Here is a 6,446-nt window from a genome sequence, read left to right as displayed (position 1 = left end):
CTTATGTAACACTTTGGATAACGTATGGTAACACCTTTAAAAGTGTTACTATATAACCTCTTATGTAACACTTTTTTATATCTTTAGTATCATTTTTAAAGTGTTACTTTTTATTTCTAATGTAACACTTACTTATCTTTCGTAACATTTTTCAATCATACAGTATCACTTTATCCGACATTATGTATCACTTTTTCGAACTAATGTAAAACTTTGTTGATTATTAAGTAACATTTTTCAATCATGTTTTGATATATAGTAGCACTTTTTTCAAAGTAATGTAACACTTTATAGATTAATAGGTAAAATTTATTAACATTTACTTTTTTTTTAAATATAAAAAAAATTATTTATACAACAACTATATGAATAGAAATCAACACATATAATAGAAAACAATTTGGATTGAAATACTTTCATAATTCTTACAAAAAAAAATCCATAAACACCAATTTTAATGTTTGGCCAAACAATATAATAATCCAAACACAAAGAAAATTAAGTTCGATCTCTAGCTTGGAAAAAGTAAGGAAAAACAAAAAACTTCCAAATTTCAAAAAAGTCAGCGATAACAGTAAATAATATTAATAACAGCGTATAGCAGCAGCTACACAGCTAGCTAGTAGAATGGCAGCAGCTACGTAGCTAGCAAAATGGCAAAAGCAGTAACAGAAGCTGCTAGCCGCAGTCTTTAGCATCAACCAGCATTAGCAGACAGGAGTGGCAGCTTCCAGCAATAGCAGACAGCAGTTGGCAGCAACCAGCAGTAGCAGAGAGTAGTGACAGCTAACCGAAGTAGCAAGAGTCAGCAACAGTAGCAGCGAAAAAACAGAAGTAACAGCAAAAAACAGCAGCAAAACAGCGGTAGCAACAACAAAACAGCGGTAAAAGTAAGTTCTTGTAGCATCATCAATTGCCATCCTAATTCTTCATCTTGATCCACTGGATCCTATGTGTGAAAGCATCATATATCAAACAACTAGAACAAAAATGGAATAACGCAATAATAAAAGTTAGTGCTTTTTAAAAGATTATATATTAACCATTACCTCATTTCGCTGTTGTTCATTAGAGTGTACAATGGGAATATGATATGTAAGTTCTGGATTGGATGACACATTTTCAAGTGATCGAGTCAAAGTATCCAACACTTTAGGATCAATTTGCTTGAGCGTCTTCATTAATTCTGTTACAATTTCTTTCACAATTTGGTCTTTATAGGGCTTTAAGAACCCATATGATTCTCATAATTTTGCTGTAAGTCATGTCCAAATCTTTGTGGTTGAGAAAAACTTTGTGCTTGTGAACTCCCTAAATGCACTTGTGAACTAGCCATGTTAATAGGTTGTAGTTGTCATCGTAGTAATAAATCACTTTCCTCTCAATGCCACAACCTGAAATTAACTAGCCATGTGATCTAAGTGTTGTCTCTCGGTGTTTTGAAGACGCATCTTAGTCAAAGAGACACCTGCCGTGTCCTTAATGTTTGTGGTTATCTTCCCTCTCAATGCCACAACCTGAAATTAAGTATTCATGAACATCATTAAACAAATATTATATGATTTTCTAACAATTATGATTCACAAAATTAAGTTGTCAAAAAAAAAAAAAAAAAAAAAAAAAAGAACAACCTTCTTTGAACGAGACCTCATGTTTACACCAGTTTTCCTTCTCCCATTTTCATCCTCTTCACTTGAGTGGTTCAGTTCACCCTCTTCATCAGGTGTATACTCGTCAGTATCTTTAGTCACCTTCTTCCTTTTTTTCGTTTGTTTCGATCCCTTCATCGACTATTTCATTTCATAAGCCATGGATGTAACCCCTAAATCCTTCATCCTGATTCTATTTTGTTCTATAATTTTTTGTCTAAGTTTCTCATATTCTGCCATCTAGATCTTGCTTCCTACAAAAAACACACAAGACAGTCAGTTGATGGACATTATTGGTGACAAACAGATTTTCAGAGTATCAGACCCCTAACAGATTATTAGCTTGATGTTCAGAGTTTACATTGCTAATTTCACCTTCCTGATTTACCTCAAAAGAGAATGGCTAGAAAAACTATGTCCTGATTTTCATAGTAGAATTACCATTCATTTTGTCTGAGATCATGGATGCAATCTAAGTAATTTTCCATTCATTTTGTCTGATTCCTTCTATACAAAAGTGGATCCAATTTGTGCTCAGCTAAAGGTCCTTGAAATTGCAAACAGCTTGCGGCTTAGTATAACAGTTGTTGCACATGAAGTTGCCTTCAAAGATATAGGTAATAAATCATCTATTCTGGATATAAAGAGAAATGATTTACCCTAGATGATACTACGTAGTATTTTTACAGGACCTAGGCCTTCAAATAATCAGATCAAGCAAAGTAAAGATTCAGTATTCACTAAGTTTGGGTTTGGAGCACAGGACATTCAGCATTAACTTCATATTTACTGGACTGACCTAAGCCAGACTGAGTCAAAAGGTAATACATATAGCACACTTGCATCAGGCAGTATATATAACGATTAATAAAAGCACCTGAAAGAGCACAAAAAGAGTACACCTGAGCACCTGAGCACAGGATCAGCTTATACTCAACTCTGATCAGCTAATAGTCTGAGGTAGATATTAATCTTGCTAATACTCAGACTCAGACTGTTAGCAAGATTAATTTACCTCACACGCAGCTTTATAAATATTGCAAAAAGTCTGAGGCAAATTAATCTTGCTAGAGCTAAAGTCTGATCAGCTATAATCATGCAATGCAAAGACAAAAGTTCATTGAAACTATGTCAATAGTAGAAACTACCTCAGTGAAGCCGACAATACTCACCTACTGCCCGAGCACAAAGATACCACACAGCTCAAAACTGCCAAATGTAAACACTATCACTATAATATCAGACCTCAATTTAACAATTAAATAAAGGTTAAGAGTAAATTCTGTAGCACGACACTAAATTTAACCACTGACTTATGACAACTAATAAATATAAAGCTCGTTATTTCACTATTCATGACCTTGTTAGATATTCACATCAATGTATGAAATAATTTGTGGACTATTTAGCAGATTTTACTCTAGGGTTCAATTAAGAAACTAATAAAACAGTCTGTAAATTTAACACCACATGATTTTTTTATGGTAAAATGAAGACTTCAAGGAGAGAAAGAGGTGAGAACTGAATAATACTCATAAACATTATTGATTAACATGGAACATGAAAGAACCGTGGTAGTGCTAGATGTTTGGGATTAGATTCTGCCCGATTTGAAGTTTGATGAAAGAGTACAAGGGACTAGGGAAGACATAAGACATGATGTGTTTGCTGTTCTTTGAACATAAAGCATGACATAACAGAAAGAGTAGGATAGCATGACATAAGTTTTCCTATACAAGCAAGATATTTACTAAGCTTGGGAGGTACTGTTGGGACTTTGGAAACAGCAAGACTGGGCTTCTCACCCAATAACAAATTTCAGGCCAGATTAACTAATTTATTGTATGAAGGAGTGTGATCTTTAACTGTAAGTAATAGGGACCTAGCAACCTGCTGTTAAGAAAATTTCTTGTGTCAAAATTGAGAAACAATCGTTCATTTATTATCTAGAAAATTAAATGAGGCATTGACCAACTAAGAGTTGGAGATGTGTTCTACAAGAACAAAAGAGAACACAATCAATGATAATGTAGCAATAATGTAGCCAATAAAGCAACAGATGAATAACTACTATTGATAATATCTTGATTTCCAAAGGGAGTAATTTGATACGTAGTATTGGAATAATGTCATGTTAATTTCCTCAACCTTTTCGAGTAACATTCAAATTTGGGGAAACTGCTAATTTCCTCCACTCAATAAACCACTTAAATTATTATGGTTCTAAGTAGGATCAATTTAAATTAACTACAATAATCAACTATCATGCTAAATAAATTTGTTTGCTGAATTTTTATTGCCAATCTTCAAGTTGAGAATACTAGAAAGAGTCCAAGACTACTTAACAAACTCAATCAACTTTTCATTACAAAGCCACTAAGATCTGCTATACCGAGTTTATCATTGACAAGCTTCTTAAGGAAAAGTACTCAATAGTCATTACGTGACCAAAAGTCAATCAATGAGCTAGGTTGATAACAAACAAAGCTATATCTCAAACTAAACAAAGTCCACAATAATTGTCTTGTTTTTCTCTCATACAAGTCATATTAACAAGATACCAGGTTTAATATAAAGTAGCATCTAGAATGCCAGAGACTGAATTCATCCAGTTCATATATTTAGATTTAGGAATTGAATCAACTAATTGTGTTAAATTCACAACTTCACATCATTCTTTAAGAATTGATGATTTTTAGGAAAATCAGTAAAACCTAAGATCAATAATACGAAGTATATAACATCGTTTAAATAAGAAAATCCATTAATATACAAAAAAAAAAAAAAAAAAAATAAATAAATAAAAAAAAATTGCATGAAATCGTGAATAACAACAGGTGCAGATTTCAATTGAAATAATATAGAATCCAATAAAAAACAAACCCTATAAACTAGATTTTGATAATTCACATGAAAATTAATGATTACATAACCAAAAACATAAAAAATCCACCAAAAAATAACAAGATACCTGATTTGAAGTGCGAATTGATGGAACCCCAGATGACGATCGAGTCGAAGACTGATTTTGTGATGAAATTCGCGCGAATTGAACTTGAATAATTGAGAGATTGGGTTTTTTTTTTTATAACGTAAGATTGTGGTTGCTGAATGAGGAAAATAAACTTGAATTGAGTGATTGGTTTTTTTTTTTTTCCTTAATTATTCTGGCGGTTTAAGCTAATTGAGGCCTAATTTTTTTTTTTTAATTGCTTTGGCAGTAATCCCAAACTTTTTTAATAAATTGGTAATTAAATTTGAGGATTAATACTGACTTTTACTTTTTTATAAATGTTTAATTCACCTTAAAATAATGTAACACCTCTTAGTTACTTTGGAGTGTTACTTATGTTGAAAGTGTTACATTGATCGTTACATTCTAATAAAGTGTTATCTATAAATCTAATATTTTCCATTTCAAGAAGTGTTACCAATTACATGTTACATAATGCCAATTATGTACTAGTGTACATTGCATATCCCACATAAAAATTTGTCTCTCTTAGTTATTTTAGAACTTGGACCAATTAAGAATAAAAAATAGATAATACTTGTAAGTTATTAATGTGGTAATGTAAGATGTACTATAAATGAACTAACTTATTTCTTTTAATTTTGTAGTATGTATTTTGGTTATTTTTTGGATTTTCGTATATTTTGGCTAATGTAAGTATGTACTAACCATTTTGGCTAATACGTATTTCTGTTTTGTTTTGGCTTGGCCCTACGTATTATTAATGATGAGTAGTTAGAAGATGATGACCGGACGACGTGAACTAAATGTTGCATTGGGGACGATGGGCGGTGATTACTTACTTTAGTATTAATGTTTGAAGCTTAGTATAAGTATTTAGTAAATTCCGAAAATGTTTTGAACTACTATCGTTATTGATTAGGGGATTTTCCCTAGCCAGTCATCATCTGACAAGTGGACCAGTTGGAGCCTGCCACGTGTCAAGTGCTGATCAGTCCACCTTGGACCAGTTGTGCCACGCCACGTGGCCTTCCCTATGCCAAATGGGCAAAACGGCCACCTAGGCCCAGTCTCCAGAAGAAGCCCAATCAGCCCTAGGATTGACCTAAACCTAGGACTAGCACGCTTCCCAAGACTATAAATACACTAATTAATCCTCATTAAAGGGGATTCAACAATTAATTACTCTCACCTAGAGAAGCCAAAACACATTGACATTCCTCACCTTGAGGAACCAGATTTTCCACCTTTACTTTTCCGCACTTATTACTCCTCAAACAAGTACTAACTTGACCGTCGGAGGCGAAACTCCCACCACAAGGAGTCTCCGTTGTTTTGCAGGTACAGGCGCAAGGATACTAGTCCCGGAATTGTAACTCTCCCGCAGGACATCAGAAAACCTCGAAACATTTTGGCGCTGTCTATGGGGAGAGTACTTTCGAGATGGAATCACAGTCTGTACCGATTCTAAGTGACAAGCGTCCCATGGACGACCCCCTGGTTTAGACGGACCAGGATACTGACAATGAGGTTGAGGTCGAGACTCACACGGCCCCCGACGGGACCTTAAGAGCTCGCCAAACTCGTTCCTTCGAAAGGAAGGAGTGACAGGAATGCCTGGCTGGATCTAGTAAACCAGCCGTCCAGCCGCTTGATCATCAACAAGCGGCCGAGGGATCTGTCCCCATCATTAGAAGTGAACTTATGACCTTCATGAATAGCTTCAAAGGGGAGATCCAGGATCTCATCAATAAGAAGACGCCTGCTCCATCCAAGGAGCAGTCGGCCAGAAGGCCCTCCCAGTCCGGCTCCTAGAAAAACCA

General features: G+C 34.5%; 1 long non-coding RNA gene across 6 annotated transcripts; it reads right to left on the bottom strand.

The window, feature by feature from the left end:
- Positions 1–386: 386 nt before the first annotated feature.
- Positions 387–5,007, bottom strand: LOC110695652. 6 transcript variants are annotated; one of them, XR_002506151.1, is made up of 5 exons: positions 4,621–5,007; positions 2,798–2,874; positions 1,632–1,903; positions 1,050–1,517; positions 387–949 (listed from the first exon to the last, which is right to left on the bottom strand). It is a non-coding gene; the product is annotated as an uncharacterized LOC110695652 (long non-coding RNA). The 6 variants fall into 6 exon arrangements; XR_002506152.1 differs by having other exon boundaries at positions 2,798–2,858; positions 4,621–5,006; XR_002506153.1 differs by having other exon boundaries at positions 2,822–2,874; positions 4,621–5,005.
- Positions 5,008–6,446: the final 1,439 nt, after the last annotated feature.

Source organism: Chenopodium quinoa, unplaced genomic scaffold (genome assembly GCF_001683475.1).
Source record: "Chenopodium quinoa cultivar QQ74 unplaced genomic scaffold, ASM168347v1, whole genome shotgun sequence".
Classification (NCBI taxonomy): Eukaryota; Viridiplantae; Streptophyta; class Magnoliopsida; order Caryophyllales; family Amaranthaceae; genus Chenopodium; species Chenopodium quinoa.
This window is presented reverse-complemented; position numbering and strand designations above follow the sequence as displayed.